A 15,020-nucleotide genomic window follows, 5' to 3' on the forward strand; every position below is an offset into this window, starting at 1 on the left:
ATACAGCCGTGGATGACCTTGAACTCCTGATCTTTCTGCCTCCACCTGCTGAATGCTGGGGTTGCAGGCATGTGCCGCCACACCCACTAACTTTTCCTTTTTTCTCTCATCTCATCAATTATGAATATGGGAGCAACAAAAGCTGTGAGTTGTGCTCTTTACTCCTGACTCTTCACGTATGCACCGAGTCTATGCTAAATGTCTACTTCCAGCATTGAGCATGATCTCAGTCTCTGGGGACAAGGGGGGAACCTTAGAGCTCCTTCGACTAAGTGGGTCTCAGGTTAGACTCGTGCACAGAGCTCTCAAAATCCTGATACCTGGGCTCCAGCCAGCAGCAGAATGCTGAAAAATTGGTTGGGACTGGGTTGGTACCCAGAATCTAGGAACACTTGAGAATGATGCTATTGTACAGGTGAACTCTGGCATGACCAGCAACACGCTATGTTCCTGCATCCCTTCTGAGTACTCTAAATCTTTAATTATTACTGCATGTATGTATGTGCACCACATGTTAAATCTGCTGCCTTCAGAGGTCAGAAGAAGGCATCAGATCTTACAGGTGATTGTTACAGGTGATTGTGAGCTGCCATGAACCCACCTGGGAATCAAACCTGGGTCCTCCAAAAGAGAAGCCAATGCTCTTGACCACTGAACTACCTCTCCAGACCCTTCTCAGGGTTCTTAAGATGAACTCAAGAGAGTCCTCTGTGGATTTGGCATCTTCCTGAATTGAAGGCAGAATTTTTAGAGAACAAATGCATCCTTCCTCTATCCAAATGGAATCTAATCTATTTTGTAATGAAGTACCAAGAAAGCTTCTTGCTTTGGGGTCTACTTTCAATTACTTTTTCTCAAAGTGTTTCTGTGATTTGTTCATTACTGAGCTAAGTGGGTAGAAGATATCTCTATAAAAATAACCACCAAATACACTGTACAGGGAAGTCGCTTCACACATAGCTTCCAATAAGTCACAGGAAAGGCTTGCAAGGCAAATACAGCTGACACCAGCTTCTGGACAAGCAAGCAGAGTCACAAGTGCTGAGGATTCTAACATGTCCAAGTTTGAGCAGCTGGGAGTCCCTGACCAGGGTTTCCTCCTTTTCTCTCACTATCCCATAGCTGAGAGTGTGAGCTAGGCTCGCAGCTTCAGTCTGCCCTGGGCCCTCCTGAGGAAGAAGTGTCTGGTTAAGTGAGGTGCAGCCCTTGTTGTTCGTGTCAGCGGAAGTCCCAATGCCAAGGCAATCTGGACAGTTATTATTTGGAATATTTGGGGATATGTGAGGTGAGAGATTAGGAGTGGAGTTATTTAACCTGGTGAATTCCCACCTCTTAGGGATTTGAGAGAGGCTGCTGAGAACACTGCTGTACCTGGAGCAGTTTAGCCCTCGGCACCCAGTAGTTAGGTAGGATGACTGCTTGGTGAATGCATTGTCTATTCTTGGCTTGGATTCCTGTGAGATGGTTGTCTGTCTGTGTCATCATGTATCTTTGCAATTTGAGCCCATACCCAGGAACTTACTTCCTGGGCAGCCTGGCCTGGCCTCCAGAGGCCCAGGAGAGACAGGACACATTGTGTTCCACTCCAAAGGACACTATCCGCTGCTGTCCTCTGAGGACCACCTCATACAATGATAGAGGATCTATACCTTAGATGAAGGGAAGGGACAGACTGAAAATGAATCAGATCTTGTCTGCCTGTCATTTAGCAGGTCGACATTAGGAGCAAAGCAATAGCTAGTGAGAGAATGAGCGGTGTCCCTGCTGGAATTGCCTTTACAAAGCTCCCTGTCTAACTCTAGCTTCACGGGTGGGAGCTGAGGCTCAGCAAAGTGGTACGTTGTGCTTAGGGTTGCACAGACAGATAGGGTAGGGAGTCAGGCACCACAGGACAGACCTGTTTCAGCGTTTGGAGGCAGGAGGATTTGGAGTTCAAGATCATTCTCAGCTGCAGAATAAGTTCAGACCCAACCTCGGTGCCATTAGATCATGTCCAAGAAATAAACAAAGGCCAGTAAGACGGCTCTGCAGGAGAGGTGCCTACAGCCAAGCCTGAATCCTTAAGTTCAATCCCTGGGATTCACATGGCAGAGGAAGTTCACAAGCTGTTCTCTGACCTCAGCATGGATACCCCACACCAAGGATAGATAAATTTAGTAAGAACAGACAAACATAAGAGAAGCAAACCCTATACCATAAACAAACCTATGGCCATTAGTGGTGGGACTCATATGGAACTCTGGGCCCCTCACATTCGTGGCTCAGTCTGCCTTTCCTAAGGTGTTCTCACTGCTGAGGTGTAGCAGTGGAGGGGTTGGCTCTAGGAGAACTCTTGAGAGTCTGGCAGAAGCAATGGACTTAGAGGGTTTTTGTTTCAGGTGTGGCCAAACTGTGAGAGACAGGGTGTCAGTGCCTATGGAAGAAAGTCCTTTTGGGTCCAGGGGACAGGGTGGCCTGTAGTGGCCACAGGTCCAGGACTTTTCATGGATTACAAGATTTCTGTTTTAGTTTCATTTCTGTTTCTGTGATTTAAAAAAAAGTAACTTAAGGGGAAAAGGGTTTCTGTTTATTTATTATTTTAAAAGTATTTATTTCAATGCTGCATGTATGAGTGTTTTCCTTGCATGTTTGTGTATGCACCATGTGCATGCCTATTGCCTAATGCATGTGGCCCAGAAGTGGGTGTCAAATCCCTTGGAACTAAAGCTATACAGAGTTATGAGCTGTCCTGTTGGTGCCGGGAACCAAACCCAGATCCTCTGTGAGATCAGCAAGTGCTCTTAACTGCTGAGCCACCTCTCCAGCTCCAAAAGGTTTGTTTCTCCGCAACAGTGGAGAAGTCGCACGGCGGGAGTTTGAGGGAATTGGTCACATCACATCTATAATCAAGAACAGAAAGCAATGAGTGCATACATTCATGTTAGTGTTCAGTTTACTTTCCCTACTTACACAGTTCAGTATCTCCTGCCCAGAGAATGGTGCTACCCATGGTGGGCGTGACTGTCTACCAAGAGAATGGTGCTACCCATGGTGGGCGTGACTGTCTACCAAGAGAATGGTGCTACCCATGGTGGGTGTGGTTTTCCACCCAGTGAATGGTAGCTGTGGTTTTCCACCCCAATTAAGGTAATTAAGACACTCTACCACAGACACACCCATAGGCCAACTTGATCTAAATAATCAAGATTCTCTCTCCAGATGATTCTGTCTGTACTGTATCAAGCAGACAATGAAAACTATCACAACTCCACCCCTTGTCAAATTAATACCCAGATACTTCACTTCAAAGTCATAACTTTCCATCCCTTGTCTCCCAAATTTTATGTTTATCTCAACGTAAAATACAGTCCAACTTTAAAAGTCCACAGTCTTTAAAAATCCCAATACAAGTCCAAATTTTCTTAACTGTGAATTACTCTAAACCAAAAAGCAAACTGCACACTTTCAACACACATTCTAATAGCAAAGTGGAAGATCCAGGGAATAGCAAGGAATAATCACACCAGAGAGTATTTTCCCATAAGACCTTATCCCATCTTGAAATTTATTCTGCCAGACAGATCAGCCCATCATTCACACTGACACTGTCAGGACACGGGTAGAATGCAGCTAGACTCTTGGCTACATGAATGACCCCATCCCAGGCCCCTACAGAATTCTGTTCTCACTGAAACCACACGTACTTCCACTGCTTATTTTTTTCTTACCCCCCAAGCTCCCACAAGAATGGCCAACTAAGCTCTGCCCAAGGCATGCAATAGGTTTTCTGGCCCCAAATTCCAATTTATTCCACCTTCCTCCCACAAAACAATTCCAAAAGCTTAAAACCCAAATGATGAGGTTTCTTACAAGAATCCCACTTTGAACACCAATTTCTGTTTTAGTTTAGCTTCTATTGCTGGGATAAAATATCCAGACAAGAGCTACATTTAGGAGAGAAATGGTTTAGTTAAGTCCACTGATTCAGGTTACAGTCCATCACTGAGGACGCCACAGAGCAGGAGCTTGAGGGAGTAGGTTACATCACATCCATAATCAGGAAGCGAGGGCGTTGAGTAAGTGCATGGTCACTGGTGAACCTGCTGTGTTCAGCTCGCATTCTCTACTCCAGAATCTCCTGCCTAGAGGATAACGCCACCTGCAGTGGGCAGGTCTTTTATCTTAGTTAAGATAATCCCCCGCAGACATGCCCTTGAACTAGCTTGATCTAGGCAGTTCTTCAACGGGAGTCTCTTTGCAGATGACTCTCCACTTTATGCTGAAACTATCACAGTTTCTCTGTACCCAGCTCCTCCCTAGCCCTTGTGGGGTCAGTTTGTGGTTCAAATCCTCCTTCCAAGGTCCTTTTAGTGAATACACTTCATCAGGAACAATGACTACCAACTACTGATGCTCCCCCAGCACAGTGGGGAGCAGTTCTAGGATGACAATCTTTTTACTGTGAGGTCTGGAGTCCTCATAGCACACAGAAGAAGATGTTCTTGACATCTCTTTCTGCAGTGGAGAATATGGGCATCAAAAGAAAAGTGCAACAAGCCCAGGTTTCCAGCCTGGCAGAGAAACAGAATTTGAATACAGCCCTGCCAAGCACTTTTTAAAACTCATTGTGTCTTGCTAGCTTCCCAGGGTACCCTTACCCAGGGTGCTGACCTCTGACTTTATTGTATCTCTGTAATGAAGGAGGCCAATGGGAGGCAGTTGGTTCCAACAGGCTTGGCAGGATGGGGTGGTTGGTGGTGGGTCATTGGGTGGGAGGTAGCCTAATCAGTTGTGCCACGGAAGGAAAGGCAGTTTCTAGTGGCTCCTCTCCCAGTGCCTGGCAGCTATGTACCTTGAATGTTGTTCTGCAGTCAGGGAGGGCTTCCTGGGAACAGGGCAGAATGCCCAGGCAGGCAATTGGGTGGCATATGTGCTCCAGCTCAACACACAATGGGCTTATGGTTGTGCGTCTGCACACGGAGAAATAACAGTCTATCATTGCCTGGTGCAGAGAATAATCACAGCATGTGGGATTGGGCCCCGAGATTGTCTGTATCCCCTCTTTCTGGGAACATGGCCCCTGTGGGAATGCTGATGATGAAAGTTATGGGAGATGATTTGCCTTCCCAGGGACAGGGCAGGGGCTGGCAGCTTCCTTCAATCAGACGATACTCTGGTTCTGTCTGTGGCCTTCATTGACTCCGTGATGACTGTGGGAAGAGGCATAGGATTGAGGCATAGGATCACTGAGTCGGTCTGTGGACAGGAGAAGGAAGGAGCACTGGCCTATTCCTGCCCATCGCTGGCAGGCTCTGTCGAAGACCATATGACATTGGCTTCCAAGGTTTCAGTCAACAAACCAGGACTAAAGTGATAACTGACAATGTTCGGTGTGTGAAGCCACAACATCTTCAAGTTAAGCACACTCCAGAATAATCTCTAGGCCTCTTACACGCGGTGACAGGGCTTTGCCCTACAATCACCCTTCCGTGTCTGGGTGACCTCTGAGAATCTACATTTCTGGTCAGCTCTAGGGAGCCTTTAGCTGGCCCAAGACTACACTTTGGGATTAGTATGCTAAATTATAATTCTCAAAAAGGCAGAACTTGGCAGGGGAGATTTCTCATCATGTACAGGTGCTTGAGGCCAAGCCTGGTGAGCTGAGTTTGATCCCTGGGACCTAAACAGTAGGAGAAGAGAAATGGCTCCCACAAGTTATTCACTGACCTCATGAGCTCATGCTCAGGCAGGCGTGCGCACACACACACACACACACACACACACACACACACACACACACACACACTATAAACAGAAAGTAAAGGGGAGGCAAGGGGCTTGGGGAGATGGCTTAGTGGTTAGGCACACTGGCTGCTCTTCCAGAGGACTTGGGTTCAATTCCCTGAACCTGCATGCAGCTCATAGCTGTCTATAACTCCAGTTCCAGGAGATTTGATGCCCCCTTTTGGCCTTTGTAGGGACCAAGTATACATGTAATACTTAGGCATACATACTGAGAAATTGCATGCACATAAAATAAAAATAAATAAATCTTTAAAAGGGGTTCAAGACTATGGAATGAATAAATAAAACAAATTTCTGTCAATAATTTTACTTAATTTCTTAATGAGTGAACTACTGAGTTATTAAAATATGATAAATTTAAAGAGTCCTTATAGTGCCAAGGAGAGATGGCATAGCCGTTAAGGTGCTTGTCTGTCAAATATGAGGACCTGAGTTCAAGCTCCGTCACCCACGTAAAAAGAGTGAAGTGCAGAGGTGCATGGTTATGATCCTAGAGCTGGGGAGGTGGAGATTGGCATATCCCTGGGGCTCACTGGCCAGATAGCCTAACCGAATCAGTGAGTTCTAGGCTAGCATGGCCTTGTATCAAAACTCTTGAGGGATGGTGTCAAAGGGTGACAGCTGAGCTTGTATTCTGGCTTCTCCATAAACCTGCACACACATGAACATGCGTGAGAAAGACAGGGAGGGGTGAGAGAGGGAGAGGGAGTTGCCCAAGAACATACAATGGATTAGCGTCCTATGATCTGCAGTGAGATTAGCTTCTTTAAAGGTACATTGGTGTCTACTGAGCAAAATACGCTTGCATGGTGCTATAGTTTGGGCCTTGAGTGGCCCCAAGGACTCCTGTCTTAATCCTCAGATTGGTGCTAGAAGGAGTTGGTGGGACCTTTAAGAGTCTGGTGAGAGGTCCTTAGGACGTTAGGGGTGTGTCCTCAGTGGGGACTGTGGGACCCTTGCCCCCTTTCTTGCTTCCTATTCATGGAGTGAGCAGTTCTGCTCTACCAGGTTCTGTGACATGCTGACTACCACAGGTCCAAAAGCAACAGGCCAACCAATCAATGCCTACAACCTGACAAAGAGTGAGCCAAAATAACCCCTTTCTCTCCATCAGTCAGTCGCCTCAGGTTTTTAGTTATAGTGCCAGAAATCTGACTAGCAAACCTGTCTATGGATACGAATAATTTGCATTATTATTAGCTTTTTGCAATTTAAGTTCTATCCTTACAGGGTAACTAAACTAGTTAACCAAACCCATATGTCCCTGTGGAATCAGATTGGATTAGAGAGCCCCTCAGTCCTCTGGACACAATTGCTAGGCCACCATCCCAGACTCATTGCTCCTTTGACCCAAGAGACTAGAATATGTTTTTTTAAGTCATGTGAATGTCCTTAAGCTTTGTTCTTTCCCATTTTCTTCTCTAGATTACTGGAGCAAAGAAGGAGATGAGAGTCAGTTGGTGTGTGGCTGGCAGAGATGGGCCGGTGATGGAGGGCACTTGTCAGGGGTGGGAACCACACTGTTTAGACCCAGAGGCCTCAGATGTCAGAGAACAAGGACAGTTTCCAGGAGGCAACAAAGCAATAATGCCTGACCTTTATCCTTCAGCAGTTGAGGGTCCCTGTGAAAGCAGGAGAGAGACTGGATCATCTCAAAGGATTCAACCTTTCATGGAGCTGCTGTTTGGAGATCTCTTCCTTTCAGTGGGATAAAGACAGTTCTTCCTCCAAGGCCATCTAGTGGCTGTCGGACAAAAGACATTCAGATAGACATTTAGTTTATCTCAAGCCAGTAAGTTAGTTATCTTCCTAACATGACTTACTGGTTAGGTGGCCTCCGCATCTGGCCTGATCACTAGTCACTGAGAGATTTTGCTTTCCAAAATGATGTGCTTAATGATGTTGGTTAGGAAAAATGTCTCAAGTTCATATAACGTTTGCCACTTTGCAAAGCATTTTCTCCAGACATTATCTGATTCAATTAATATTTTTGTTAATGTTTGCTTATTCCAACATCCTAACAATGTTTCTCCAAGAAAAGATACCTTTATTGAAAATGGGTTGATCATTGGAAGAGATTGAAATCTCATCAGTTGAGATCTATGTTGAGATCTAATCTATGTTCATTGACAGAAAAACTCAAGACTGTCACATTCAAGGCAATCCTTATCAAAATGTTGGCATGTGTGTGTGTGTGTGTGTTCACCATTTAGCTTTGACTGGCCTTGAACTTACTATGTAGAACTCACAGAAACTAGTCTGCTTTTGCTTCCTGATCACTGGGATTAAAGACATGGGCCACTATTCCTATAAAAATATACAGTATTTTAAAGGCCAAGAAGAATATGACAATTTAGAAGAAGGAGGAAGAAGAGGAAGGAAGAGAAGAAGAGGAGGAGGAGGAAGAAAAAGAGGAGGAGGAAGAGGAAGAGGAGGAGGAAGAGGAAGAGAAGAGGAAGAAGAAGAAGAAGAAGAAGAAGAAGAAGAAGAAGAAGAAGAAGAAGAAGAAGAAGAAGAAGAAGAAGAAGAAGAAGAAGAAGAAGGTGGAAGGAATATGCCAAAAGAACCAAGATTCACTATACGTTGTAGTGGCAGGAGAGTGCAGCGTTCCTCTCCTTGCCTGCTTTAATGTTTGTGTAGCTCTGAGGGTTGGTCCTGGGGTTGTAGTGTGACCAAAGCTGAGGTTGCAGACACATCTATGGGATCTCTTCATTGTCTAAACCAGATCGGGGTGCATAACTGTGGGACTTGTGTTCACATCAGACATCACTAGTGAGCCAAGGACTACTACCAAAGGATGTGGTTGGTAGATTCTGCCTCCTGTCCCCAGCGTGGTTCTTTTTATCAGGCTTTGGGTCACCTAGCTGTGTTGTTGTAGGTGTTACAACTCTGTGCTCTTGGAGGGCGTTGAGGCACCAGCTGAGAAGTCCCTTACAGAGCACGTCTGTATGTCGAGAACAGGAGTAGCAGGTGTAGAGGTCCTGACTCCAGTGGGTCTCTAAGGCCGAAGTCACATGTCTCTGGGGCTGAAGCAGAACCGAATCCCTCTGCCCGTTGCTGCTGGTCAAGTCCTGAAGGCTGACTCCAGCCAGATCCCTGTGGGCAGTGGAAGCCTCACATGGTGAGCCAGGCTGCAGCTGTCTTCCTGTTTCCTTTGTGGAGATCTGGTGGTTTTCTGTGGTGCAGCCAATAGAATATCTTCATTTATGGAGAGTCAGCTGGACCCTGACTGGCTATGGAGATGCCATACAATTAGAGCCAAGGGTAACTAGAGAGGAGCCTTTAAAAAAGTTACTACCAACTCCAGTTACTAGGGGTTCTCACCGCAGGCTGCCACTGGCTGCTTTTCTCTGGCTATTGTCTCCCCTGTGGAACCACACTGGGGGCCTTCTTCTACCCACAACTCAAGGACCACACCAAATACCCACTAAGCACTTTGTTCTCATTTTGATCTGGGGGTTCCCCAAAAGTCTTTGAATTTTCTTTTTTAATAAGCAGGGTTGATCACCCCCACTCTTTAAGATTTATTTATTTTATTTACATGAGTATACAGTATCTGTCTTCAGACACACACCAGAAGAGGGCATCGGATCCCATTCCAGATGATTGTGAGCCACCAAGTGGTTGCTGGGATTTGAACTCAGGACCTCTGGAAGAGTAGCCAGTGCTCTTAACTGCTGAGCCATCTCTCCAGCAACCCCTCCCCCAAGTCTTATGTATTGAAGGTTCACTCACCAGTCTGTGATGTTACTGGAAGGTGGTTGAACCTTCAGGAGTTGGGTATACTTGGGCCTCAGCCCTCCCACTCTCTCTTTTTGTTTTCCGGTCTCTAGAAGATGAAGGGGCAGCCTCGTCTTGTGTTCCACCATGATGTGCTGCCTGCCACAGGCCCAAAGCAACAGATCCAAAGGATCACGGAAAGAAAGTTCTGGAACCATGAGCCAAATAAAACTTTTTTTCTTTCCTTTAAGTTGTTTGTCTCGGGTGTTTTGCCACAGTGACAGAAAGCTAACATAACTCTGGCATTTCAAACTGCGATGACTTTCAGTGAAAAAAACCTTCTGCCTTAGGGTTACTAATGGTGTGGCATAACACCATCACCAAAAGTAACTTGGGGAGAAAAGGGTTTAGATTACCCATGGCTCCATGTAACAGTTTATCACCAAAAGCTTCAAGGGCAGGAACTCACACAGGGCAGGAACCTGGAGGCAGGAGCTGATGCAGAGGCCATGGGGGAATGCTGCTTATGGACATGCTCATCGTGGTTTGTTTAGCCTGCTTTCTTATAAAACCCAAAACTATCCACCCAGGGATAGCATCACCACAACTCGCTGCCCCCCCTTCAATAACTAATTAAAAAGCAACTCTACAGGCTTGCTTACAGCCTGGTGTTATGGAGACATTTTTTTCAATTGAGGCTCCCTCCTCTCTGATGACTCCAGCTTGTGTCAAGTTGACATAAAAGTAGCCAGCACAGGGTCTCAGGTCCTTAGCCAGGCTCGAAGAGCTGGCCACCCAGTCTCTGGCTCTGCCTGCCTCTCTACTTTCCTTCAGAAGCACGCTCCGAACCTTGTGGACACACGCTCATCCCCTCCAATGACTTAGAGTCTTAGCTGCTGCACAGCCATTTGTGGATTTCCCTGCCTGCTCCACTTTCCCTCTCCCTTTCCTTCCTTGGCCAGCTCCTATTTGTTGGCCGCCACACACTCTCTGAGCCTCCGCTGCTCCCGGCTTCCAAATGCTCTGCACCTTTATCCAGTATCTGTCTTTCTGACATCACGAGAGAGGTTCAGGGCTTCTGTGTGATGTACCATTGTGTTACCTGCTCCGAGAACCGTGCCTGGAGCCCGGTTAGTGTTCAATCAAGTGTTGAACATATTACCATATGAGTGAATGTATAAATTAATAATATACGTTTGGCAGACTGATTCCGTAGTATCAGAATCATCAAATCTTACTTAACGCTACCTTTGGCAAAGCTCACCAGTTTCTGATGTGTTGGTTTCATGTCTAAACTTCTGGAAAGGGCTGGGCTGGTGCCTCTCTGTCATCACCCACCCAAACCTGTCCTCCTTGTCCAATGCTTGTCAGATTGGATGAGAGAATGTGGATGGAACAAAACCAGCCCCTCCCCCACCCCTGGAAATAAGGCCAGCGTGGATTGGCAGTGTCAACGTTGTATCTGAAGACCCAGATAGATCCATTCTCACTGAATACTTTGTAGGAAAAAGCAGAACTTTGATCTTGCTTGTTGGTCCAAGCAGGAAGTCCTCTGGTGGGTGAAATCAGAAACGCCAAACTCAGTGACTTAAGCTCTCTGAAGGTGCTGTTTCTGGGACAGTGGTTCTCAACCTTCCTAACGCTGCGACACTTTCATACACTTCCTCACGTTGTGGTGACCCCAACTGTACTGGCTAGTTTTGTGTGTCAACTTGACACAGGCTGGAGTTATCACAGAGAAAGGAGCTTCAGTTGGGGACGTGCCTCCATGAGATCCAGCTGTGGGACATTTTCTCAATTAGTGATCAAGTGGGGAGGACCCCTTGTGGGTGGTACCACCTTTGGGCTGGTGCTCTTGGGTTCTATAAGAGAGCATGCTAAGCAAGCCAGGGGAAGCAAGCCAGTAAGAAACACCCCTCCATGGCCTCTGCATCAGCTCCTGCTTCCTGACCTGCTTGAATTCTAGTCCTAACTTCCTTTAGTGATGAACTTCAAGGTGGACGTGTAAGCTCAATAAACCCTTCCCTCCCCAACTTGCTTCTTGGTCATGATGTTTGTGCAGGAATAGAAACCCTGACTAAGACACTAACCATAAGATGACTTTCATTGTTACTTCATAACTGTAATTTTGCTACTATTATGAATCGTATTGTAAACATCTGGGTTTTCTAATGGTTTTAGACTATCCCTGTGAAAGGGTCTATCCACAGGTTAATAATTGCTGCCCTAGAAGCTACAGTCACTCCCACTTTTGTGTGCTGACATTATGTAAATGGGCCATTATGTTTACCAATTTTTTTGGCTCAAATAATGTTTTATTATAATAAAAGAAACCCTGGTATTTAAAAGTTAGAAAATGAAGGTGGAGGTAAAAGATGGAATAAAAGTTAGCGACTCCTAGTATACAAAATCCAGGGCCTACAGTCCTCCAGGGCCCTCGGAATGCCTTCATTTCTCTTAAAAGCAGAGAAAATGAATGGTGAAATTGAGATAGGATAATGACTCTAGCAAGGTGCAACATACTGCGGAGGCGCAGGGAAGGACCGCAGCCCTCAGTCTGATTAGGCTCATCTGTATGTCAGTGCCATTGTGAAATAGAACCCTCGGCTTTCTTTACGGAGGGGGAGGCTCATAAAGACAAGGGTGCCTAATGTTCATAAAAGCTACCAGGCAGCCGCTCTGTCAAAACCACCAGTTTTAATGATCTGGTGTGTTTATGATCCCAGTTTCCACTCCTTAGCACACACGATCATATTTGTATCATTTAAAAAACAAAGACAGGATCGTATTTGCAGTTTTCTAATTTTAACTGTACAATATGTCTTCTTGCCTTTCTATATAAATGAATGTGGCTAGGTCTTAAAATGTTAATTAATTAACTAATTAACTAATTAACTAATTTATGGCGTGTGTGTGTGTGTGTGTGTGTGTGTGTGTGTGTGTGCGTGCGCGAGCACATGTACAGGTCAGAGGACAACTTAAGGGAATCTGTACCTTCCTTCCGTCATGTGGGTCCTTGGGGTCAAATTCAGGTGCCAGGCTTGGTGGCAGACAGCTTGACCTCTGGACGCACGTGAATGTGTTGTAAGTCACGCAGCTCGCTTCCTTTTGTTATTCCCAGGCTTTTGCTATGATACATGACACTCTCCCGGACACTGTGTTAGCAAAATCAGAGCTGTGTCCTTCCCGATGCCTTGGGGTCAGTTTCCAGGTGTGTAAACTGGAATTTGATACTGAAGGAGTTTAAGTATGTGTTATCTCCTGAAGGCTACTCCGGCCTGTGGACTGTTCTGAGGTGATGGCAGGTGGAAGCAGCAGCCTCGTGTTGATCGTCTGGACTTGGTGCTTCTTTCTCCCTCAAAGGAGAGGAAATCCTTGAGAGGAAGAGGCCCTCCCTCCCTTTGTCAGAAGGGGAGACACACTCTTATTGTCAGAGCTGGGAGTTGGGGGAAATCGTTCATCTTTTTTCTCTTGTTTTCAGACATGATCTTTTTTTGGCCTAGGGCTCTCTAATCAGGCAAGGCTGGCTGGAGCCCCAGCAGTCCCCCTGCCTCTGTCTTCCCCAGCCCTGGGATTACAAGTAGGCCACCATCCTTGTCTTCTTCTGTGTGGGTTCTGAGAATCATACCTGGGTCCTCATGCATCTTCAGCGATGCGCTTCACGGTCTAAGCCGTTTCTTCTGCCCTGGGCCTGACAGTCAAATGACATTAAACATGCGCACAGAAGGAAGCATGCAGACTTGTATCATGCAAGTTTTACACGACCCTGGAGCCTTCATGAAGAAAAAGAAGACCTTGAAATGTAGTTAGAGCTGAATGTTTATACACTAAATAGAGTAGTCAGGTCTCGTAGAAATAAATTACATGGGAAGGGGTAGGGGAGGTGAGAGTTAGCCCAACAATCTGAACTCTCTCTGTCTCTCTCTTTCTCTCTGTCTCTCTCTCTCTTTCTCTCTTTCTCTCTCTCTCTCTTTCTCTCTTTCTCTCTCTTTCTTTCTCTCTCTCTTTCTTTCTTTCTTTCTTTCTTTCTTTCTTTCTTTCTTTCTTTCTTTCTTTCTTTCTTTCTTTCTTTCTTTCTTTCTTTCTTTCCTTCTTTTTTTCTTTCTTTCGATAGGGTCTTGTGTAGCACAGGCTGGTTTCCAGCTTGGAGTTATCTGAGGATGACCTAGACTCCTGATCCTCCTGCTCCTACCTCTAGAGCTGCCCCCATCTCCACTGTGAACTTCTACTGTTGCTGAAGGTGCCACTGGAAGGGTGTAGAGAGTGCCTCAGTGGTATAAAATGTCAATGTCTCCTGCTTCAGGAAACAGAAGGAAGGTTTGAGGGATCTCCTTGTTTGGCTTCTCCGACTCAGAATAGCTGTAGCAGCCAGATGGCCTATTTTGATGTGACACGTTCCCAACTCCCTCTGTGGGAAGGAAGCAGTGAAGAACAATGTCTGATTTTTTGAGGGGAAACCCTGTTTCCTCAAGCCTTTGTTTTGGGTTTGTTTTAACTGCACCTGCATTTCTTGCAGGTTTTCTCAAAGAGACTTCCTTTAGAGAGTCACAATATTTCAAGTCACGCTGTGCCCCCCAAACCCCCTCAGGGAAATGTTTGCAAACTCAGTCTTTGTTAGCCCACCCGACATTGTTCCACTGACATTGATTGAAATCGTCATTTCCTTTGGGAAGCCTTTGCCATGGAAACAAAGTTGGAGCTTGGATGTGAGAGTCTGAGAGAGGAGGGGCCTACAGCTACCATGCTCACAGCTTCCAGCGTCTCCCAACCTTTTGTTGCAGGGCTATCAGGATGGAGCAAAGAAACAGGATCCCACTGCCTTGGCTGATGCTAAGAGGTGAGGCAGAGCCTTACAGCCGGGCTGCCTGGATACATCCTAAGATTGTCCTAATTACTAACCAGTACACTAAAGGGAACTTTCAGATGGTTCCCTGCCAATAAGGCTTGTAGGTTAGTGGATAGTTATACCCAGGTAGATTTTCTTACCCACCAATTACCTATGGGCTACAGTTCCAACTTTGTGAACATTTAGTGTCTATATAGTTCATTCAAGCTGTTATACCCGAGACTGGATAATGTATGAAGAATGGAAATTTAATTTGTGCGCTTTGACTGTAGAGAAGGTATCATCCGTGGAGTAAGGCGGGGAAGAGGTATGCAGGGAGTTACAGTACTTCTGAAATTACTTCAGAAGTTACAAAGCACCTAAAAGAGTTCAATTTGATTTTTTGAATAAATGCATTTCCAGAAAATCATGAGCTTCTTGAAGTCAGAAGCCATTTTCTCCTTGGCATTTAATGCAACGTCTACTGTGTGCTGGGCTTCCAACAGCTTTTTGCTCAGCAAATGAAGGAAGAGGTTGAGATTCTGAAGGTGGCCACCAAGAGCCTGAGCAGAAAAGAGAGACAAATTGGTCCTGCCTTCGGGAATGAGACAAAAAAGCCAAGGGGGTGATGCAACCACTGTGGGTAGTGTTGGGGTTTTGTCTAAGCTCCACCCCACACCTACCTGGCAAT

General features: G+C 45.9%; 1 long non-coding RNA gene across 1 annotated transcript in view; it reads left to right on the forward strand.

Moving 5' to 3' along the window:
* The window catches only part of LOC127687090 (uncharacterized), a 375,067-nt gene that overhangs the window by 240,562 nt on the left and 119,485 nt on the right, over positions 1-15,020 (forward strand). The window lies entirely within an intron of this gene.

This window comes from Apodemus sylvaticus, chromosome 6 (genome assembly GCF_947179515.1).
Source record: "Apodemus sylvaticus chromosome 6, mApoSyl1.1, whole genome shotgun sequence".
NCBI classification, from domain to species: Eukaryota; Metazoa; Chordata; class Mammalia; order Rodentia; family Muridae; genus Apodemus; species Apodemus sylvaticus.